Genomic DNA, 25,932 nt, shown 5'->3' with positions numbered 1-25,932 from the left:
CTCCGTTACGGAGGTTGATCCACAGGCCTTGACTCAATGAAGTTCGTAGACTACCTGGCACCAATGACAAAAACAAGAACTACTTGGAGTACAAACATATACCAAAAAGGGGTCACACAACTTGTTTATTCTCCAATAGCTGCCTCCATTACGGAGGTTGACCCATGGACCTTGATTCTATGGAGTTCGTAGACTACCTGAAGCTCACGACAACATCAAGAACTATTTGGAATACAAACATATACTAACTAGGAGTCACACAACTTGTTTATTTTACAATAGCGGCCTTTATTACGGAGGTTGATCCACGGACCTTGAAACTATGGAGTTCGTAGACTACCTGGAGCCCACGACAACAACAAGAACTACTTGGAATATAAACATACCAAGAAGAGGTCACACAACTTGTTTATTATCCGATAATTGCCTATATTACTTAGGTTGACCCATAGACCTTAACTTTCTGGAGTTCGTAGACTACCTGGAACCAATAACAAAAGCAAAAAATTACTTAGAATACAAACATATACTAAGAAGGGGTTACGCAACTTGTTTATTCTTCAATAGCTGCCTCCATTACGGAGGTTGATATATAGACCTTGACTCTATGGAGTTCGTAGACACATGGAGCCCACGACAACAACAAGAACTACTTGCAATACAAACATATACCAAGAAGGGATCACACAACTTGTTTATTTTTCAATAACTGCCTCCATTACGTAGGTTGATCCCCAGGCCTTGAATCTATGGATTTCGTAGACTACCTGGCATAAGTGACAACATCAAGAACTACTCGAAATACAAACATATACCTAGAAGGGGTCACACAACTTGTTTATTCTCCAATAGCTGCCTCCATTACGGAGGTTGATCTACATACCTTGACTCTATGGAGTTCGAAGACTTTCTGGAGCCCACGACAACAACAAGAACTACTTGCAATACAAACATATACTAACTAGGGGTCACACAACTTGTTTATTTTTCAATAACTGCCTCCATTACGGAGATTGATCCACTGGCCTTGACTCTATGGAGTTCGTCGACTACCTGGCACTAATTACAACAACAAGAACTACTTGGAATACAAACATATACCTAGAAGGGGTCACACAACTTGTTTATTCTCCAATCGCTGCCTCCATTACGGAGGTTGATCAACATACCTTGACTCTATGGAGCTCGTAGACTACCTGGAGCCCACGACAACAACAAGAGCTACTTGGAATCCTAACATATACCATGGAGGTGTCACACAACTTGTTTATTTTTCAATAACTGCCTCCATTATGTAGGTTGATCCCCAGGCCTTGAATCTATGGTGTTCGTAGACTACCTGGCATAAGTGACAACATCAAGAACTACTCGAAATACAAACATATACCTAAAAGGGGTCACACAACTTGTTTATTCTCCAATAGCTGCCTCCATTACGGAGGTTGATCTACATACCTTGACTCTATGGAGCTCGTAGACTACCTGGAGCCCACGACAACAACAAGAGCTACTTGGAATCCTAACATATACCATGGAGGTGTCACACAACTTGTTTATTTTTCAATAACTGCCTCCATTATGTAGGTTGATCCCCAGGCCTTGAATCTATGGTGTTCGTAGACTACCTGGCATCAGTGACAACATCAAGAACTACTTGGAATACAAACATATACCAAGAAAGGGTCACACAACTTGTTTATTCTTCAATATCTGCCTCCAATACGAAGGTTAATCAACAGACCTTGAATGTATGGAGTTCGTAGAATACCTACAACCCATGACAACAGGTAATACCACTTCGCATCCAAGTAATCTTTGGATCCGCATGTAGACCTAAAGGCCTATTCCAGGGATTTCTTGGATGGCCAAGAACTCATTCTTTGATCACATTATATTCTGTGCATCACAAAGGGCAAGTCCCATATTTGAAACAATCTAAGGAATCTTTGGTTCCGCGTGTAGACCGAAAGGCCTATTCCAGGGATTTCTTGGATGACCAAGAACCTATGCTGGGTACGCATTCTATTCTACGTGTCATAAAGGGCATGTACCAAGTTTAAAACCGTCCGATCGATTTTTTGTTGCTTGTATAGGCTTTATAACCTTTATCCAGAGATTTCTTGGACTATCAAGAACCTATGATGTGAACACGTTCTATTCTACGTATCACAAAGAGCATATATCACATTCGAAGCAGTCCGATAGATCGTTGGTTACTCATGTAGACCGTAAGATCTCACTTCTTGGAAGTGTGATACATGTACCATGCACAGAAAATCGTGATTTGGCCTCCTGCACAAGGTCACATGCGCCCACCAAATAAATTAAAGAATAAACATATCTTGTATGCACACATCAACTAGTTACACGAAAATTTACCAAAAAAAAATTAATTAACATTTCATTGCAGTGGAAACGAGAATAGGACTTTTCATCAATTGATACTTGATTCTTCTGTCAGTTCGCTGCTGTTTGTTTACATTTTTAGGCTGGCGCGTTTTAGCCTCGGGGTGGCGCGTTTCAACCCGCATGGTTTAAAATTGCACGAAAATGCAGCGCTTCAAAATAAAATCGTTTTCTCGGAATATAATTGGTTTTTCGTCCAAATTTTTATTCCGTATCATAGATGATAAGTTAAATTAGTGGTTAACACATTGGAAGTACATAATTTCGATCATTATCATCGTTAAATTCGAAGATTTGCTTAGGGGGCGCATATTGAACGTCTCTCCCCTACCTATACTTAAATAAACTGAATTGAATTCAAGTCTCTTGAAGAAGAACAATGATTTGTTGATTACAATGATTTATTGTTTTATTTCAAAGTGAAAACAAATTAGACATTCCAACAACAAGATTCATATTTCATGAATTACTACTTTAAAGTTCATCGATTCTGATTGACAGTTTTATTTATATGTGAATCGGCCAACCCGCCATCGTCTCTCCCTGTGGGAGTCCCACAGTGCGATTGAGAAACAATAACATCCCCGTGGGACCACGCTGCCTCTACTTGGGATAAAACCATTAGAGTAGAGTGGGGCAAGAGTGCGCGTGGGGTAAGAGTACGTTTTCGATTTTTTGAAGTAATAAAAAAAGATAAACTAGCAACACTGCATCACTTTGACAGGTATTCTGGCCAACTATTATCATGTGTAATTGTAAACGATTTGAATAAACAACAAGGGAGATATGGAGTTAGAGAACTTTTTGTTCATTTTGCTAAAAATAATTGGATTTCCGCAACTAGTATTTCATTACCATATATACGTTCAATCAGGTGAACATTATACCATTTCGATAACCTATTGTATAGAGTATTTTATGGTACAGAACACCAATCCGGTTGGTTTTCCAAGAAGTCAAAACCATTACTTGAATAATTTTTGGGACGGTGGGGTAAAAGCACGCAGGAACCGGTGGGGCAAGAGTACGCATATGAATCTTCAAGTTATGATGTCAAACTCGTATCTCTGGCCAAAATAAGACTTCTTCCAAAGCGTAAAGATCCACAACTAAGAAAAAAGAGACAGAAATTGAAATTATCACAAGTTTTTAGGATAAGTTGAAGTAATTCGGTGTTAGAAAGGACTTGGCGAACAAAGCACTGAAGCGAAATAATGAAATTGTATTAGGACTTGTTGTACAACAAAACAAAACATACTTGTTGTACGAAAACACAATTTCATCTAAAAGATAATTTCATTTAATCAAAAGAAACATTCATAAATTACGCAACGTTTAGCTGGGAGGGGTTGCGAGATGTGTGAGGATCCATATAATTTTTAGAGGATTCATACAAATAGTGTAAGATAGGGGGGAGGGGTGATGAAATAGCCAAATTTTACGTTACGTGATTGGTGGACTTTCTTGAAGGAAAATGCATTTGTATACGCCACGCGTAACCTGATATATATTTTTACCTCTGTAGTTTTTTGTATATATAAAAAAACAATGGTTTTTCGTGTGAAAGTGCACATTTTTAGGACCCCCTCCCCCTTTAAGAGTTACGTAATCTTTAAACATTCCCTAATATATGCTCAATAAACATCAATTAAATGTTATTAACTCTTATTTGTGTCAATATATACTTGAAGCACAAGATTGGATAAATGCGTACTCTTACCCCACCCGATGCGCACTTTTACCCCACCGGTGGGGTAAGAGTGCGTTTTTCACTTGTCTTGCAATACGGGTTCTACTAAAACGAATCTCAATAATTTCAATATTTTTTCCACTGGGTAACATAAAGGAAGAGTATATGAATCATCGACACTAATTTGATATGCAGAAGCTTGCTTCATAAGGGCCACATGATCGATTGAAAACTAAGTGCGTACTCTTGCCCCACTCTACTCTACGATAAGCGTCGCGACTAGTCGCCAGCTCAATATTTTCCTGTATGGGGGAAGACATTCCTCAGGTTCATAAATATTTATTGAATATATCCACTTGCCCAGAATTTCCGATGGTGAGATACTTTGAGCAGAGGCGTGAAACTTGTTCGCCCAAGATTTTCGTACGTTGGGGGAGGACGGTTGAATGCCGACATATATGCGTACATATCCCTTAAATTATTTCCTCTGGATCATATATCATCCGCAACGAAGAGCCAAAAAAATAACTTGGGCGACATACCAACAAAAAGTTACTATCCATGGGTATGGTTTTGATCTGTCATTTTTGTTTTGCTGGACATTCACACTACTGGACGAATATATCTGGCGTTGGCTGCAATGTGCATGTGAACCAGCATATATAGGGCTATAGGGCTATTTTCGAAGCGTATTTCGGTGTCGCTTCGGGGAAGTTGATGGTAATGATAACGAAACACCGGGGGAGTATCGAGCACTATAAGAAAGCAATAAATCATATCCGTTCTACATGATACTTGGGGAAGCGGCTATCGTTAAAGGTAACTGTTCCGGTTCTTCATTTCATAGCTCCCATGTGTATCCTATCAAAAACACAGAAATTAAAAAGAATTTGGTTTGTTCATTATTCTTGTGATTTTGTGAGCGATTCAAACATAATAAGAGTAATTTTTCTTCAATTTTAGAACAAACAAAGAACAAAAATATGTTTCATACAAGTCATGTTCGAAAACATAAGTTTAATATGTAGGGGACGGTGGTCGGTTGTCGGCACCCTTTTGTTTTTGGTCCATAACTTTTGTCCAATTGCACAATGTGGTGATATTTGCATACCAATGGAAGCCAATAGGCATAAGCTAATAACTGGTAAAGAGATTTGTTTTATTTCATCTATTGGAAAATCTTTATTAACAATTTTATTAAGCTTTGATTTTATGCCATTTCGAAAAAGGTGGTCGGTTGTCGGCACCCTTTTGTTTTTGGTCTATAACTTTCGTCCAATTGCACAATGTGGTGATATTTGCATACCAATGGAAGCCAATAGGCATAAGCTAATAACTGGTAAAGAGATTTGTTTTATTTCATCTATTGGAAAATCTTTATTAACAATTTTATTAAGCTTTGATTTTATGCCATTTCGAAAAAGGTGGTCGGTTGTCGGCACCCAAAAAAACACTCGACAGCGGTAGCGATTATCACAAGTGATTCTATTATTGAAAACGTGGTTCGAAAAGTTAAGGTTGAGATCTCTGAGAGATCAAAGTGAGATCGGTTAGCGAAGCCCCAGTGTGCTAGAATGGTGGTTTTTACCAACTAAGCTACGAAGGACCTCCATAGGACCTCACAATCCATTTCCAAAGCCAACAATTTTCCATGTGTATAGTACGTTCTTTTGATTGAACCCCCTTTAATTTATAGCTTTCTTTGAATGAATTGTTTAGAAACTGTAGATATTGTCCCTGTTCATGAAAAATCAATGGTAAGTGTGGTAATACTAATTTAGATTTATCCTAGAGATTGCTGTTCCATTAACGATCCAAAGTGTGGATCTTGAAACAAGACTCATATGAGCAGTGGTGCTTGGTTACAGGAGTTCTCAAGACATCAGTACACTAGACCTGTGCGCCGATGCACTTTGAACCGGCGGCGGCGTGAACGCATTTTTCTAACGGCGGCGGCGGCTTAGCCGGCGCCACGCCGCGGTTGCTCTCGGCGGCGGCGGCGGCGGCTCGGACCGGCGCGATTGAAAATTATCATTTCGTCGAACAATAACTTTTTTGAATATTATTTGCATGTCTCGTGCATTAATGGCAATACGCATAATTTATGTTGTACGCTGTTGAGTAATCCTCCAGGAATACAATGAAAAAATCACCTAAGATTCCTTCAAAAATTTCATCAGGAATTTCTTTACTATCTCATCCCATGATTTCTCCAGAAATTTTTCTTGAAATTTCTTCATGAATTTCTTTAACAGTTCGTCCGGGAGGGTTAGTAATTCCTAGTGAAAATACTATCAAAAATCCTGACGTATGCCTTTCTTAACCTGGTGGTCACACAGCAAGGCCATGCAGAAGGTGACTGGATCAATTTCCTGGTAAGGTGTAAGTTTATTTGGGTACTTCACTATGCCTATGAGCATCATCGTGTTAGTGACTCAGGAATGATAAAATAGTGAATATACTTAGAAACCTCGCAGATAAAAACTGATGAACACCAAGGTGCAATACGTCAATTTTCAATTGGGGATGTAATGTCAACAAATAAGATCAGATGAGATAATTCCTGCAGGACATATGTGAAAATCATAGGGGTCATTCAATAATGATGTCACAGGTTTTAGGGGGTGGGGGTTTAAGATTTTGTGACAGTACAACAAAAAATGGTCGCACTCTATACAAAGCCACCCAGTCCATTGTTGAGTGCCAGGGCCGGATTTGGGGGGGGGGCGGTGTGGCGTGGCCCCGGGCCCCCACAAATGTTATGTACTATAGCCAACCTTCTTTGTACATTTTGGGGCCCCCACATACCGTCGGCCCCGGGGCCCCCTTCCGGCTAAATCCGGTCCTGTTGAGGGCATAGAGTGTGATGCTCTCGATTAATAAACAATGTGCACTCGCTTTACTGTGGATATACAACAGTAAAGCACATGTGAAGATTGGACAAATCAAGCATCCGAAAGATATTCAAAAAGATAGATATTTGCAAAAAAGAGCTAACCGCGGTGAAGGTTGGTTATTTATTTGTCCATTTCGAAACATGTGCTGTGCATATGCACAACTAAGATATTTAACAAAAAAAAATGGTATTAGTACGGCCGAGTTACCCGGTAATATGCAATTAATTGTGAGTAATTTGCCAGGACCCTCGGAGGATAAATTCCTTCAAATTCCTTAAGAAGGAATTCATTTTAATTTTGAAAGGAGGGATTCCACAAAATTCGTGCGAGAGGGGCAATTCCTCAAAATTCCTGAATGAGCTTCTGGAGAATGTCTATAGAAGGAATTCATGTATGAGAAATATTTATTTATTTATTTTTATTTATTTGATAATAATCGTCATCTGACATCTGAAGTCTCAATGACTATAAGTATATAAATGTCCCCTAAATCTAATTATTATACAAACATGGATAAAATATACTCATAATACAATCAGAATACATAAGAAATATATCAATACAATAAAACAGAACTTAGCAATTTTCAGTTTTATGTAAATCGGAAAAATTCTGCGAGAAGTTGTTGTAGAGCAGCTGGCTGTGGATCAAAATCGAAGAGATGGAACACTTTTGTTGAAATTGGAATATCCCAGAACTTCTGAAGGAGAAATTCTCCAAAAATACTAATGTAAGAATATTCCACAATTTTTGTATAACAAGTTCCTATACCGTGGGGGGAATCTGTACAACACTGAAATCCGTCCACTTCGTGAGATGTCAATAAATTAAAGGGGGTTTGAGGGAATTGATTTATGAATCATTTATCTTATCCTGATCTTATACTTGATAGTAAGCTTTCTGGTCATTGAAATGGAAAGTAGGCACTGAAATTAAAATAACATGGGTTTTTTTTCACAAATTACGTAACGCTAAATTTGATGATTTTGGACCCCTACTCTCCCCCTCGAAAGACTTTTTGTATGGAAGGTTTATTTTTTTGTATGAATCGTAACGCTCGGCATGACCCCTACATAACCCCCTGTAGCGTTACATAATTTGTGAAAGGCCCAGTAATTTAAAAAAAAAAACAAATCGTCACCCTGAAACGCGAAGTTTCAGGTGTAATTTTATTGGCGTGTTGGACGTAATTGTATTGAAATATAACAGAGCAATATCAGCAGCACAAATAGCATAGGAATCGCTTCTCAAGGTGCGTATTTACAGTGGTGAGTGGTAGTCTGATCATTTGGTCTGTGTTAATATAAATATTCTGTTTGAAAACGTTTGCAGGTGTGAGGCAGTTTTTTAATATTTTTTTTGGTGGGATAATTCCCCATAATTCCTGAATGGGGATGTTCTCAGAACTCCTGATGAAGGAAATCCCCAGAATTCCTCTAGATGGAAGAACCCAGAATTTTAGGAAAATCAGTTTCCCAGAGTTCATTGAACAAGAATTTCCTAGAGCCATAGAGAAATTTTTCAGAATTTCAGAATTCAAGAAAAATAACCAAAATTTTCCTGAAATCCTTGGAGGAAGAAATCCCCATAAGTTCTGAAGGGATAAATGATCAGAACTCATGGGTAGAAGTTCTCATGAATCCCTAGAGAAAGTATAACCCTGTATTCTTGACATACAGAAAAGTCTCTTCCAGAATCCCTAAAGACGGAATTTTTCAGTATTTCTAGGATGGAATTAAAGAATGCAAAATTCTGAATGGAGCATTTCCTCAAAATTGTTAGTGTGGGAATTCTCCTGAATTCTTGGAGGAATCTTGAATCCCTCGAATTTCTGCAGAAAGAAAAGCTGGTGGCGGAGTTCCTAGTACCGTGCGGGACCGAAATCCGTACAGCACCGAAATCCGTCCACCTCATGAGGTATCAATAAATTAAAGGGGTTAAAGGTAATTAATATAGAAATAATTTATCTTGTCCTGGTCAGATACTTGATAGTAAGCTTTTAGGACATAGAAATTGAAAGAAGGCTTTGAAATTAAAACAACAAAAATCAAAAACAAATCGCCACCCACCAAACGCGGAGTTTTTGCCGCCATTTTGTTTTCGGGTAGAGCATTATTGCACCAAAAGTAACTGTGTTTCATTGCTAATTGCGAATCATTACATAAGATAAGCGGAATACAAATCGAAGGGATCGCTTCTCAAGGTGCGTATGGAACTATTTACAGTGGTAGTTTAGTCAATCAGACTGCTTCAGTTTGAATATTTAGTTAAAAAATAGCTGTACGGATTTTGATCCTTTGATTCGAAATCCGTCCACCGTGGACGGATTTCGAGTCAGGAGTAGTTGATTTTATTCATTATTTTATCATGTTTTTCGTAATTTTTAATGAGTAAATGTGAAACACTTCAAAAGTAGAAGCCTTCATGATCCTGTGTCAATGACGAACGTTTCATTTACATTCAATTCCTATTTTCTAATGACTTTTTCATATACTAAGGTGCTTAAGTGTACGGATTTCGATGCCCCACGGTATTGCAGAATTCCCAGAAATGAATTTTTCAGAATCCCTGGAGAAAAAAAATCACAGGAAAAGTTAGCTAAAAAGTTACCAGGAAGATTTCCTGATTTGATACCAGTTATGCTCTTTTATGTGTGAAATGGCTCAATGGTGGTTTTGTCATTGCCAGAAATGCTATGCTGGTCACCGTATCGAACCATCTGATCGCACATTACATCATGTCTGTCATGAGTTACAAAATCAGATTTCTTCAAAAACGATAGCATATCAGGCAAATTAGTGGTGTAGCGAGAAAATTTCGTTGTTGGAGAGGGGAGGGAGTTCGATTAAGCAACTAAGAATTATGTTTCTGCCCGACTTTGTGCTATACGTCGTTCAAATACAATAATCCAGAATCTTTTCATTTTCTAAGCTTCTCTCGACTTCGACTCTCGAGCAAGTAAAATATTGAGCGCAACGGATCAATTTCCTATTTTTAAGATAATTAGAAAATACTCATTCCTATCGATATAGAAAAAATATGCATCTCAGCTCATACAACAATCGCCTAGAGTATAAACCTTGAGCTCCTTGAGAGCTGTTTGTTTTTTTTATTCGTTTATGCTGATTATGGTCCATAATTGGATGAGCGTTCAACAATTTTTCCATAACAATTCATCCAAGAATTTCCTGGAGTTTCAGCCTGAAGGTCTGCATGTGTATCCAAGGGGCCATACACATATTACACTTATGGGAAAGGGGGGAGGGGTCTGCCTTTTTCTTGCGCACCATTTAAATAAAAAAATAATTGGTATGACAGAAATCTTACATGGGGGGGAAAAGTTAAAAAAAAAATCATTTCGTAATGAGTGTATGATCGCCAAACGGCTGTTATCTCTTTTTCAAAATTGATAATACGCTTTGTAATCCATAGAACCAAATTGGATATGCTCTCGAAAATTATTTTATTCCAAAGGCTGTTAGATCTTTCCAAAAATGGATCATGCTCTACTCAAGTGATCTATATAACCAAATTGGATAAGCCTTTAACAAGAAGTCAAATGCTATTTGATCTAAGTGATCACTAACAGCATGTTCATTGTTCACTTCGAGAATCATTTTAAAAAGAAGCTTATAGATCTGTCATTACCCGTATAGACCTTAAGGTCTATACTCCAAGGAATTCTTGGGTTACCTGTAATGAAACACATGTTGAAGGTATGTCTAATTTGATTCATGAATCGCTAGGAATATTGATATATAGGCCGGAAGATATTAGTTTACGCGTGGAGATCTGAAAGCCTTAACTCCAGGAAATTCTTGGAAGACCTAAAACATGTGGCGATAACATTTTTAATTAATTTAATTTGGGTCCTTGTATTGCTATAATTATGTATCATATTTAAAAATATTTGAAGATCAATTAAATGAAAAACTTAAAACTCTTTTTGCATCTTCCCAATAAGTGACAATAAAAGAGGTTTAAGTGTACATGTTCTTTTCAGCGGCCCAGCCAAAATTTTTCAAATGTATAAGGGTTTGAACGGAATTTTTCTTTTAACAATTTGGGGGAGGAGGATGAACTCCCAAAACCACCACCCGGCTACGGCACTGAAATTATTTCATCGGCGCGACCAAAATTCCCCGGCGGCGCGGACAAAAAATTGCAGCGGCGCGCCGGTCAAAAATGGTGGCGGCGGCGGCGCATAAAAATCGTCGGCGGCCGCGGCGCGGCGCGGCGGCGCACAGCTCTACAGTACACAATGGTTGAAGGCCGTGATTTGATGAACTTAATTGTTTTGTGCCCAAACGGTTAATATGATAGACACTATTTAGATCAGAGAAAAAAACACAAAAATATTGCCATATTTGAATAGATTTTATTTTTCAATAGTATCTACCATTGAAAAAGTTGAAAATCTAACTTTTTTCATAAACCTAATAGAAAAAAGTTTTTTTTCGGAAAAGTTGTAGATGTAGCAAAAATATGTCATCATGTCATATGTCGGCCACTACATAGGGACGGAAACGAAATTTGTTAACAAGCACTAGACTGGAATCCAGTTGGACATCGCAGCAGAGGCAGACCCAGTGGTTCATAGCGGCGCAGCCTCAATAAAGAAATAAAATAAGTCAATCAAAATCTATCTTGGCAACAGGTAAAGGCGATAGCTGGGCATCACCCAGGATGGAGATCTTTCAAGTTTGCACCACTCGGCACCAAAATGAAATTTAATCCTCTGTCCACGACTGCTGATACCAGATCTCGAAGTCAACTAGTGATAATCCGATGGATTCAATTCCTCTGAGGTATGCGCTGCAGCTGACAGTTTTTTTTAACACATCGCCGATAGGTCGCTCCGCTGACCTATAATTTTCCACGCCGGTTTAAATTTGTAGAAGTCCGAAGAATTTTCAATGCAAATTTTGAAATTCAAAATTTTAAAGAATTTCCCGTGGAAATTTCGTCGTATTCGTAGTATTAAAATTCCGAAGAAATCCCTTCGTTAATTTTGAAGAGTTTTTTGTAGAAAGTCCAAAGATTTTTTCGTTGAAATTCCAAATGATTTGCAATGAAAAATTTAAGGATTTTCTTGCCTAATTTCTAAAGAAATTCTTGTGAAAAATTTTAAAGATTTTCTTGTGGAATCTCCAAAAGGTTTCAAGGGAAAATACCGAAAAGAAAAAGTTTTCCAAGAGATTTTTTCTGTTCAAACAGAAGAGTATTCTGGGGAGTTTCAGAATAGTTTTCCGATGAAGTTCAGATTACTACTTCGGTGAAGTCATTAGATTTTTCTCCTATTTCACCTATTTCAATAACAGTAATGCCAAATTATTCAATGTTTCAATTCAATGTCCAAAATCGAACTTTTTATAGAAGTCTCGGAGACCCATGATGTTATATACCACTCGATTCAGCTCGTCGAACTTAAAAAATGTTTGTCGGTCCGTGTGTATGTGTGTGTGTGAGTGCACACGAAAACCGAAAAACATTAGCCACTTTTTCATATAGTAATTCTTAACCGATTTTCTCGCAACAAGTTGCATTCGACGGAGGACAAACCCCAGTTGATCACTATTGAATATAATCACGATCGGTCATTGCGTTCAAAATTGGTTGGTTGATTTGCTATACAGCATTTGCAAGAGCCGTAATGTAGGCAATTATTTATGATGTGTATCATACTAAGGCGAAACCAAACGATTGCATCGAGAAAGGTATCGTCACCGCTAGGTGGATCATTCTGTTTTTTTTTAAATTTATGTTGCAATATAATTACAAAATTGCAGTTTTTGTTGTAGTTTAATTTATGTTTGTCATAACTTAATTTTTCGATAACCTTATTTTTTCAAAAATAAGAGTTGAATTTCACAATATTGTGAAAGTACATTCAAGCATTTCAAAATAAAAATCTAAGTCGGCAACCCTTGAGGATACTGCCAGCCATGTAAACAGTTTGGATTACGGACAAGAATAATCGAGACGTCGTTAGAGTTAAACCTATATCAAACTATAGGAAATCACGTTGGCTTTTCAAATTTAATTATGTTTATAGTGAAAATGTGGTGTGCTTTATGTGTTGTGAAGTGAATTTTAAAAGGATACACCTGTTTTAGCTGGAAAATGAGTGGATAAAAATGTAGTGAAAACAGATGTATCTGCTAGTAATAATCAAGCAATGCATCAAACTAACAGTTTAGAGGTAGGAAAAAGAAAATAAATAGCTTTTATAGTTTTGATTTTTGATAGTTAGAATCTTGTGAACTGAAACATTATCTAAACAAAATCTTAAATAATATTACAAACATTGAAGAATGTATTCCATTAATTATTGTGTACCTTCGATGGGCGAAATTTTAATTGAATTGATTTTTAATTTGGTTTATCGACGGTTGTGATTAATATACGGGCTGTTATTAATATGGGAACATTTACCCTATGTCATCATGCTCTGATTAATGGACGCAGTATTTCTAATTCACATTAAAAAAAAGCTAAGCATATTAACGTTAGTCATATAATTTAAAAGTCCTCATTATTTAGTTCATATGTGGTTCTTTGAGGTTTTACAATTCCTCCAATTTCTAGAGGTAGCAAAATAAAATTTCCATTAAAAATTAGAAATTTTCCATAAACAATTACACTGATAAAAATCCAATCATATCCATTATGTGTGGCACACATAAACTTTGACAATAGCATTTCCTACATAACGTCTATGTGAATTCGCATAGCATATATGTGGAAACACACATAACCCTCATTAACTAATAACCTTTATGTGGATTATCCCATTGCGGGTGGTTATTAACGCACACATAAAATTTATTTGTAAATTTCTTTAGATTTTTGTCAATAAAAATGTGTGGATTTTTATTAGTGTAGGAAATTGACAATAAAGAAATCAGGGTATGAGCAATAAATAAATATAAAATTTCCATAAATAAAACAAAATTTCCATAAACCATTAAGAATTTTCCCCAAAACCAAAAGAAATAAGCAGTTTTAAAAGCAAAAATAGCAATTTTCCATAAAGAAATCAAAATGTTTCACGAAAAAATACAAAATTCTCATAAATAAATCAGTATTAGCAATAAACAATCACAAAATTTTCTACAAAATAAATATTTTTATTCCATAGAAAATTAAACATTCTTCCACAAAATAATCAATTAGAGCAATAAAAAATAAGAAAACTTCCATTAAAAAAATACAATAAGGCAAAAAAGTAGATGAAATTTTACATGAACTTTAAACGCTTTTAAAGAAGGGAAAAAAGCACAGTTTGATTGCTTTTTTATACTTTTTTATGGAATTTTTGTTATTTTTTTATTGCTCTTTTTTGATCTATTTTTTGGAAAATTTTTATTTTTTTATGGAAAAAATATATTTATTTTGTGAAAAATTTGGTAATTTTTTATTGGTAATATTGATTTATTTATGGAAATTTAGTATTTTTTTCGTGTAACATTTTGAACATTCTTCTTCTATAATTGCAATTTTTGCTTTTAAAAGTTCTTATTTATTTTTGTTTTGTGGAAAACTCTTAATTGTATATGGAAATTTTGTTTTATTTGTGGAAATTTTATATTTATTTATTTCTCATACGCTGATTTCTTTATTGGCAATTTCCTAATTGTTTAATGGAAATTTCAAATTTTTTAGGGGGAGTTTTTATTTTAGTCAGTTCTAGAATACTCCAAAAATAGCAAATCCTCAACAAGAATATTTTCCCCGCAATAACATTTAGCATATCATAGCATATGTGATTGTACAAATCGTGGGAGCGGGAGGCTATACAATGCTCAATTGAGCAATCTACTGTACATTGTCGCAACTTGGTACTTGGGATTAGTGGGCTTGACGACCCCTCCCCATGGCCACTGCGAGTTAGACCGGGACCATCGTCCCTACCCAAGCAGCACACATGTCATAAATGAGTTGCTAAACCTATGTATGATTAAATCAAGTCATATATGAGTTGCTGTAACCAAATCAGTCTAAAATGTGCTACTCGGGTAACCCGTAATCCCAAGGCGTCAAGCGACCCGTGCCGAGGGGATGCATGGCCAGGTGGGTGAAATAATAAGCTAGGCCTTTAACGGAGCCTGTGGGGTACCTGGGCACCCTCCACAGTAATTGTCCCTTACCGCGTCATGCTGGGCTCTGGCGTGGTGGACCTCTTTTCCCGAGCAACTCGTGGGACCAAAAAGGAAAACCAAGTCAATTCTTCAATTAGTGGTAGTAGTGTAGGCGACAATCCCTTCGCAAGAGGTGGGTTGTTCAGGTCTCCGCCTAGGAGGCCAGAGGCAATAGTCGGCAGCTCAGTGCGCAGCGCCAGCGTGGGTCACTTAACCTTCCTCTCGGCTAAAAAAACGCCGGTAGAGGTTATTGACGGCCCATGGCTTGTGGAGGCGATAAACCGCAAACGCGATGGGCTTTTGACCTTCGAGGTGGCGACGGAACAGCTGGACGCCATCATCGACTTTGCGTCATCGAAGCATAATATCAGTAAGGACCTCAAGAGGAGCTTGCAGAAACTTCGAAAGTCGATGCTGGACGCCAAGCTGGAGAGGGCGGTCGGGATGGCCAAGTGTAAACCCGTGAAATCTGTAGAGTCGAGGTCTACCCAGACTGAGGCCCAAGGATTCGCGGCCTCGGGCAAGGTCGAATCGACCGAAGGCGTGCCAGCGAAGACGGTGGTACCAAAGTCTACCCAGACTGAGGCTCAAGTATTTGCGGGTACGTCGGGGGTGACTGCTCCAACGGAGCAGACACAAAAAAGAGGGAGATAGTCTCCAGGGGATGAGCTCCTGGGGCCGCTCCAAAACGCGGAGGGTTACTACCCCGAACAAGGGTAGTGGGGCTGGGAAGCTGAACCCCGGTCAGGTACCTCCAAAACCGGGGGAGGAAGGACCTGGACAGGTCCGTCCACCCAGGAAAGACGGTGGTAAGGGTTTACGGCAGGCTGAGAGCTCTCAGCCGCACCAGACCAGGGAAATAGAAGGGGATGACGCCTCCTGGACCCTGGTCAAGAACAAGAGGAAAACGAAGACGTCAACGGCCAAAAAGAAGGCCCAGGGGCGCCAATCGCTCCAGGGCGATGCCCTAGTCATTACGGTGGACGAGGCTAAGTACTCGGACGTCTTGAAGGCGATGAGGAGTGACGTCAAGCTCGGTGAACTCGGCGCCGACGTACGTCGAATAAGACGTAACCGGATGGGTGAGATGATCCTCGAGCTGAAGCGGGGCGTCTCGCATAAGGGCGCCGCCTATAAGAAGTTGACGGAGGAAGTCCTAGGCGAGACGGTCAAGGTGAGGGCACTCACGACGGAGGTGAATTTAAGGGTTAAAGATCTGGACGAGATCACCGAAGTCGAAGAGCTCGTCACGGCACTGCGGCGACAGTGTGAAGTGGAGACGCCCACCGCAGCCGTTTGGCTACGGAAAGGTCCGGCAGGGACGCAGGTGGTAGCATTGGTTCGGCTATCTGCAGCGAACACCCTACGAAGCCGATCTGCAGCGAACACCTCCAAGGTAGTCAAGTTAGGGAGCGTCAAGGTGGGATGGTCGGTATGCCCTGTGGGCATATACGAGCAACCCGAAGTTTGCTTCAAGTGCCTGGAACTAGGGCACAAGCAATGGGACTGCAAAGGCCCTGACAGAAGCAATCTCTGCCGACACTGCGGATTGGAGGGACATAAGGCACAAGGCTGGGGCAGGCGTAGGCACCGCGTCGGCAAGTCCCTCTGTGTGCTGGCGAATATGGGCTTGGCGGCAATGGAAACGCACTTCCTGGACAACCCAGCATGTCTGTTGAGCAGATTCCCCCTCCATTGCTTAGGAAGAAAAAAAAAATACTTGGGATTAGTACCTTTTCCTATACAGTAGCAGTTGTATACCTGGCCACTTCACAGAAGGAAGGGAAGGAATGTTAGTTCAACATCTACTAGTAAAGAAGCATGGAATGCATTCATAGATGTCCTGGGAAGGAAAATTTGTGTTAGTGGGTAAGGTGAATAATGGGGAGCTCTATTCTCGAAAATAACATTTGTCTGAAAATGACATTTTTCCGAAAATAGCATTTCCGGAATATAAAATTTTCGAGAAAACAACTTTTTTACGGAATTATTATTTTCTTAGATATTACAAAATTTATTAAGCAGAGTCAATGTTCTCAAAAGTGAAGACTGTCTTCTTTTAACAAACCACAATTACCCTGTTAATCAACTGGTTCACTTATTTTTAGATTGTAACAAAATCTACTACACAAGAAAAAGAAAAAACAGACGATCCAAAACAGTAAGTAAAAGCTTGCTATTTGTGTGCTGTTTTCTTCAGTAATACAATAATGGCAAAGATTTCGCATGTTCACATTTGTTTCCGTTAATAATTCCTCAAATATTTAATTTTTACGCAATCAACATAGGGACACGGCAGGTATTTCCGTCCATCGTCATAGGGGCTAAAACCAACGAAAGCAACGTACATTTGCTAGAACTCCACTATAGCAGAACGTTTCTCCTGAGTAAGGATTTGGTACGTATGAGTTTTACAAAAAAAGAGTCTCTTTTATTGGTTTTCGAGGCTATGACGAACAGACGAAAATACCTGCCGTGTCCCTATGCAAATGGATGCTTAAGACTTTGAAATTTTTATTTGGATCATCATTATGTGTATTCTTCTTTATTATACATTCCAACTGGATCTTGGCTTGCAACTGAGTTTTCTATTAGCATTGCCTCAGTTCAGGGGCGTAGCCAGAAAATTGGTCTGGGGGGGGGTTTTCTGAACATTTTTTTTTTCGAAAAAAAATTTCTTCCCAAAATTTTGTCTCTGGGGGGGTTTTATACCCAAAACCACCCCCGTGGCTACGCCACTGCCTCAGTTATAAACTCAAAGTTATTCTATGTCCGCCATTGCATGAGAATGCATTATTTGTGATAATGGGGCTCAGGGAGCCGAGAATGTTAAAATATCCTAGGTCGGACCGAGAATCAAACTCGCCATCTTCGGATTGGCAATCTTACGTCATTGCTTGCAAGGCTAACTGGAGACCCAAATTATGTGTATAAGTGGAGTATTTTTGTTGCATTATAAGCAAATATTATTAGGGCTGCAAGCTTCAACAGTATAATATCAATAATAGTTTATAGAAATCAAGTCTCGAAAATAAAGATAAAAATAATATCTTCTTATCTATTGCTGAGAGATTCTGTGCGAAAGCTTTGTCAGTTTATTTATATTTGGCTGCGATTCATCGGAAATGAGGAAAGGGATCAAGTCTACCTAAGGTAGATGAAGAAAGGCAGGCGTCCATCCGATTAATCTGAATGTGGAAATTGCTTATTGTTTGTACTATGGGCTGACCATATATCACGTGGAAAGTTTAGGGGGAGGGAGGGTATGGCCACGGTTCATACCAATTTTTGAAAATATTGTCTGATAGTACTTCAATGCGAGCTGTATCAAAAATGTCCTTAATGTCCAAAAACATTCAATTCAATTGCGCCTTGCATGCATAGGCCAGTTGAATATTTTACGAACGCAGCACTTGACAATCATTCTGAGGAATTGTTTAAAATGAAAACAAACGATTTAAGGCTTCCCCAGACCTAAGCGATTTCATCGCCGCGATTCTATCGTTCGGTCGCTGCCGGCAATGTTCTATTTACGCTTCCATACCAAGCGATAGAATCGCGTCGCGACTGTCGCATCGCGTGTGTTTGGGGGAACCTTTAATTGGTAAAAGCCAAATGATAATTATGTGCTCAAATCTAGTGTGACATCTGCAAAATAAATATTATACAAATGATTCCCTCAATGTAAGCTCTACAAGATCATGACCAAGGCTGGCATCACGAGACTGACCGGAGCCATGTGTGGCGGGAGATACAACAAAAACATAATTAGAAGCACCCACAATAAATCCGGAAGTCGTTCAAGGCACAGACAGTCAGTATAGGTAGCAGTAGCAGCAGTTTGCTACGGGAAAAGGGCCCACGGGTTGCGTTTGTCGGTTTTTGTACGACAAATTAATTACCACATGGTCCGGTCGTGGCGGCCGGGGTGAACCAGCAACTGTCCGAAGCGCCGCTAATTGTCGTCTTCCCACCCAGAGAAACACCTACAAATTATTGTTCGTATAGGTCGGGTCGCATCGTTTGTCTGGCGAGCCGTGGAAAACGCCCAATTTGACACAGTTTAAGGACAATGGATGATTTTTTTTCACTCTTGCATCCTCGGTCGCTTCTCCGAGCTTATGGAGAGGAATCTATGGCGCGTGGGTAAAGTTGAATGGCACAAAGAACAGAGCAAAGACAAGCAGATTAGGACAATTTGCTATTATTATGTTAAACTCAATCTATTATTTGATAATTTTGGAAGGCCCAGTATAAAATGGAGAAGACTCTTATATACAGCACAGGCCACTTCGGCCTTAGTCTCAATAAATAAAAATAAATAGTATGCAACCTAATAAGCAGATTCCAGATATGGAATTTATGAATACTTCACGTGTAAAGTATGTTTATCTGTGGGCCAAATAAGTAATATCCATAGATCAGCAAGAAAAAGAGCAACAAGGTGCGTTCCATTCAACAACGCCCACGGTGTGAAAAGTATTGCAGAAAGTGCAACCGTTCGTCTGACCCCGAGGCAGAATTAGGGACGGCGACAGGATGTGCCAAAGGATAATAATAGAGCGGGCGATAATGGAGTCATAAAAATTGTTGCGAGGTTGGCTTAGAAATGGTCAAAAGAACGTTTCGTTGTCGCATTGTGGGATGGATGCGGTCATTTTCGGGATGGAAAGGAGACCGCGGAAATGCGGACCAGATGCCTTCGGGATTCTTTTGAGAGATGTTTCTATTAGATTATACTGCAATTAAGGTGGTTGTTAAACGGTAATTAGAGAAGGTCCATTGGATTGGTTAAAAGTGATATTTTATACTCATGTCAATTTGATATTTTGCTTGATACGGAGGTATTCTGCAAGAATTTGTTGAATCTATTCCATGTGTGAATTGTAATCCATTTGTAATAATTATAGTAGAATTATTTTTGTTATGCTCATTTTTTGGTTCAACAATTATTTATAGATTTCAAATTTTGTTTGCGAAAAATTACATTTCTGCCTACTTAGGCAACATTTAGTTTTCAATTTTAAGTAGGATTTCGACTTTCCGTTTCAATGAGACCAAAGCTAGCGTTTTTCGGGCCACGAGGGAATTTTTTTTCGTTGTTTATGTTGAGGATCATCTTTTCTCTAGAATCTGCCATGGAAGATAAACGAAAATCTTGTTTTCGCTGTTCTTTATTCCAACATTCGCACTTAGTGATCAGCCCACTGAAGTCTGCCGTATTTTATACGATTCACAATATTTTCTTCTTTGTATACTTGATACAGATCATGATTCATGCGTCTGCGCCACATACCATTTTCTAGTTTCCCTCCGACTATTGTACGCAGCACTTTTTGCTCGAAAACCCCGAAAGCTCTACGGTCCGCTTCTTTTAATGTCCATGCTTCATGTCCATAAAAGCAAATATACTATATTAACAATATAATTCACTCTCACGAAATTTTGGCGACCCCGCATGTGGCGCCATCTGTGCCCAAAAGGATCGATACACGCTGAAACGAAACTACCCAATATATGAGGATCGTTAAACACACACACACACACACACTTCAAAATGTCATCACAACAAATAGGGATGCCTAATGTTTTTTGTGCACATAATCGATTAAAGTTAATCGAATGCTAACGAAAAATCAAATGTTGTAGCAAAATTGTGGTAGACATGTTCTTGCTAATACCGTGGACCCCGGTAATATGACCGATCTTAATCTGAACACTTTTTAATTTGAACCCCGTTGGTTTGAACATCGTTCAAATTAAAAATGGTTCAAACGTCATTTTGCACATGAAATCGAGAAAAGAAAAATGGAACATCTTGGAACGGAACGCATAATCAAAACAAACTAGCAAAAAGTGCAGCCAGAAACCAGTATTTCTGATGTAAATAGAGTAACCAGAAGTTCAAATTAAAAATGAACCCTGTTAATTTGAATGAGGTGCCGTTCAAATTATCGGGGGTCCACGGTATGTATAACAAATTAGATGTTGCGCGTTGAACCGCCGGTGCACCATATCGAAAATGACACACGGTGAAACATTTGGAAAGCTAAGAGGTTGCTGTTGAAGTTAATATTCTGCATTCACATCTCGTTTTATACTCGCTCTCTGTTCTCACACTTTTTTACTGTTTGCCGGTTTTCATCTTACATTGGCCCAATTCTGCAGCTCGTTTGGCTGCCACACATTTTTAATTTTTTGTTGTTTTAATTTTAAAAATATTTAGAGGCATCAAATAATACGGTTCTTTGGAAAATTTGACAATACTAGATTGCTTTGAGAATAGGTCGTATGTGCAATAGAGAGATTCTCTTTGTTCACGCTCTCTTTCGCTAATAGATCGGCAAGTTTAGCATTTTCACTTTAGCACGCTAGACAAAGTTATTGTCTTTAGATATCTACCAAAAAATCCAACATAAATTTGTGTATAGCTTTGTAATAATCGAAAGAGAATGTAACCGAAGAGAGGCTCTCTTTTGCACATACGACCTATTCTCAAAGCACTCTAGAATGAATAAGTCAAAGAATCGATTGAGACAAAAAACAATGTTATACTCAAGGACGGAAATCTTCGTTTTACTATCAGTTGCATCGACGCTCAGTAGGCAGCTTCATCACTGAATCGTATTTGTTTTGATCAGACACTCGACAATGCAGGCACGAATATCTCGCAGCATGCTGTCAAACTTCCATACCAAATTATCCGCCCGATCCTTAACAGCCGATTGATAATAGAACGTAAAAAATGAATATCTACCGGGGCTGAAATGAATATTTGGAATTGCGGTTGATTTGCACCGATAAATGGTGATTATTTTACTTTATATAATAAACAGATGCATATCTTTTAAGAATCTGACTTCAAAATGTTAAATTCATGCACTGCAGTATGAAATGATATTCATATTTTGAGATTTCAAATTGAATATCAATGTACTAAACTGAAGATTGATTTTGACAGTTGTTAGTGACAAGTTAGTGTTATCATGATAGTCGAATGACATTTTGTCCGTTTATCAACTCCCGATGAACATTTTGGTTAAGTTAGTGACAAGCTAAGAAAATAATTATTTATTGTTAATTTTTCTGAGAAAATGATCTCACGGTCTGAAAATACTAAATAAATTTACAAATATGAAACATTTAGAATCCATTTATTCATCTGTTTATTCACAAAATTATTTGAAATATCTCTTGTCACTATTTAACTCACATTTCAAAGATTGTTTTTCTGATTGAATCATGGTAGGATATGAACACAAAATACAACAGCCGTGAAAAAACCAATGTGATAGTAATCTAGCTGAAATTTGACAGCAGGACAGTAAAACCTAAATGGAAGTTTTGAGTAAAGACGGGTTCATGAAACTAACGAGGCTAGATCTAAAACGCAATATGAAAATTCGGAATTTGGTGGACTGCAAACTAGCTATTCAGTTTGCAGTCAACCAAATTGATCACAGGATTTAAACATATACGAACGTAGCACGAAAATAATTCAAGTACTTCTGGGGGGAATTCGCTAATGATAACATGACCCACCCTGAAAAATGCATTTTTCAAAAAAAATCGATCAGTTTGAACAGTTAAGAAGCAAATCCCTCCAAATTGCTTTATTTTTGGAGTTATGTGAGAAACTGGCCAAATTAGGAACATGGCCAAAACTGGTACAGCTCACCTATAGCATTGTAGGTTACCACACTATTATTCGCCATATTATTGTGGGTTTACTTGACGAATGGATTCGAAGGTCGGTTTACTTGCCTATTTGAAAACGTTCCTTTGCAGCAAGGTTTGCCAAACTCAATAAATGTTTGGTAGATTACCTTGTTTTTGCTCCTTGTCTATCAAAACAGATATCAAAACATCCGAAAAAGAAAGAGAAGTCCGAGGAAACAGCAAAAGCACGTGGCAGACTTGTCAGTTTTGACAGATTCTACCATGAAAACCGGTGTGAAGGTGAAAACGGCGATTCCAACGACCGTTCAAGGAGCGACTATTTCGAACGGTCGGGTCCAATAGGGAAATCCACGTACAATAACTGAAATTTCAAGAAATATTATCGAATTGAAATGTATGTTCATCATATATTTATTAAAGGCATTTAGAGGAAAGCTACAAGAAGTGCTTTCATATAACAAATAATGCAATCTGGTTGGGACTGCGCTTTTGCAAATGTTTACGCAATTCAGATATGAATATTTATTCTGCTTCGTCGAAAAATTTTACAACAGAAGTTATATTCTTCAGTAAATAATGCAATATGTAAATGAAACTAAGTTTGGCCATAGAGCCCATATGATTTCTTTCAATTTGTTCACTACGTCAAAATATAAAGCTATAACATCCTTTTGTTGTGGTATGCCATATTGTGGACCTGATCTCATTATCAATATGGCTATCTTATCTGCAAAATATACTTTGTATACGAGAAAGGCAAAAATCTGCAGGGTTCGAAAAGAAAACTCATCTTGTTTTGGAAAATTTATGTTCAAAGCACTGGATACCGGCATGGCAAGGATGATATCGATCATTTAGTAATCTGCGTTCGATCACTTATTAATTTGTCAATAACTTACTCCAGAGGCTAAATTTCAATATGTGTTGTATGGAGGACTTATAGTGCGAAGGTTTTTCTACAACTCTGTCTAACAAGTCGATGTTTGAATTAACTTATAACGGAGCTATAGTGCTAGTAGCAGTAACTTATACTAAATGATAACAAAATTTCAATCAAAAATTTTAATCATTTAGTATAAGTTACTGCTACTAGAGCTGTAGCTCCGTTATTAGTGAAATTAATTCAACGAAATGTTAGGCAGAGTTGTGGATAAACCTTTGCTCTAGAAGTCCACCATACAACATATATTGAAATTAAGCCTCTGAAATGAGTTATTGACAAACTACTATATGATCAAATGCATATAACTAAATGATCGATAACATCCTCGGATGCCGGAGAAGATCATGATTTTTAGTCACATTCTTGTTGGATTCACCGCTAATTGATGATTGGAAAGCCGCTAAGCCTGTGACAAATTAATCGCGAAAAATCTTGCAAATCGGTTAAATCACTGCAGAGGATGCAGAGAAAAGCTCGACTTTATTAATTTTACCTTCGGTGAAAGCATGGATACAAACCCATCCATAGATATAAAACTGAAATTCTAACTCAAAAGAAAATTTATGCATTTAAATGAAAGGCACTAGAAATATTAGTTCTGGAATCAATATTACGATAACATATATTAATTAGATTATTAAAATGAAACAAATTTATCAAAACATATTTGATAGGTGAAGTTGCGAATACCTTCCTGCTTAACTAACATCAAATACTTTTTTCGAGAAAAGTAAGATCTATTGAGAACACCCGCGTGTGATGCAAATTTCTGGTGGTTTATTAAAAACTAAACATTGCTTTCCACGCATATATGTTAGCACCTGGTTGCTGGCAACTGTGGATAAAAAATCTTGCGAAAAACTAGCTAATGCCTGCAATTATTTTCGACCCGAAAGAAATTAAATCAATATTTTCTAACGCGTCGCAAGCATTTTCTTGCAGCTTCTATTGGAGCAGTCGGATCACAATTTATTTTTTTCTATATTATCGAAGTAAAATGAAAAAAAGATCGATCTGTTGATGATCGATTTATTCAGAAAAGTATGGACATCCCTGCACAGTCGTATGAAAACTTTTCAATTTGTCACTGATTTGTCACTTTCAATTGTCAATAATTGTCACTGTAAATTAGCAGGAAGATTTGCTAGAATAAACAAGAAGAAAACACATTTAGATTCCTCTTTGCTCGCTAGATGTTGTTGTTAACACCGGCAAATGGTTCGCCATTTCGTTGTATGGAAAAGCTTGAAGTGAACCATATTGTTAATATAATATATTTGATAAAAGGCTATGGTAGAATCAGAGTTTTGTATAGAGCAAATTTCGTTTCCGTCTGCATGTTGCGGGACAAGCTGGTTAATACGTAATCCGCAAAAAGCAGCGTAATCTATTCGCAGCAGTAATACGCCTTTTCACTTCACGGGAAACGTTATTGTCACATGTCACAAGCGTTCCAAGCTAAACAAATTCTTCAACAACTTCAAACACATCCCCATCAAGCACTACCTCTGCACCAACACCACTAGGTCTTCTCCTATCTTTACCTGCCACCATGTACTTTGTCTTGGTAGAGTTAATGGTTAAGCTTATCCTCGCCGTCTCTCTCTTCAGTGGGACAAAAACCTCCACTACTGCTCTGCGATCGATTTCAATAAGGTCGATGTCGTCCGCAAAGCCCAGGAGCATATGCGACCGTGTGATGATAGTGCCGTTCCTCTGCACGCCAGATCTCCTAATAGCGTGCAATGTTGAACAATAGATTCGAATGTGCATCACCCTGCTTCAATCCGTCTAAGGTCACAAACGAGGTTGGTACTTCGTCTGCAATCCGAATACTTGATATCGAGCAATCTAGCGTTGCACGTACCAGTCTAATCAGTTTCGCCGGAAAACCATGTTCGGACATTATCTGCCACAGCTGAATCGTACGCTGCTTTGAAATCAATTAACAGATCTGAGTCTGCAAGTTGTACTCTCGAAATTAATTAAGGATCATCCGCAGGCTGATCCGCCGTTGATCGGCCCTCACGAAAACCTGCCTGGTATTCGCCGACGAAGGACTCTTTAAGCGGTCTCAGTCTGCTGAACAGGAATCGCGACCGGATTTTGTACGCCGAGTTCAGATCCTAGGTTTGATCCTCCTGTAATTGGCACACTCTAGTCTGTGTCCTTTCT

This window comes from Armigeres subalbatus, unplaced genomic scaffold, assembly GCF_024139115.2.
Source record: "Armigeres subalbatus isolate Guangzhou_Male unplaced genomic scaffold, GZ_Asu_2 Contig1310, whole genome shotgun sequence".
Lineage (NCBI taxonomy): Eukaryota > Metazoa > Arthropoda > Insecta > Diptera > Culicidae > Armigeres > Armigeres subalbatus.
The sequence above is the reverse complement of the archived record's forward strand: the minus strand, read 5'-3'. Positions refer to the sequence as shown.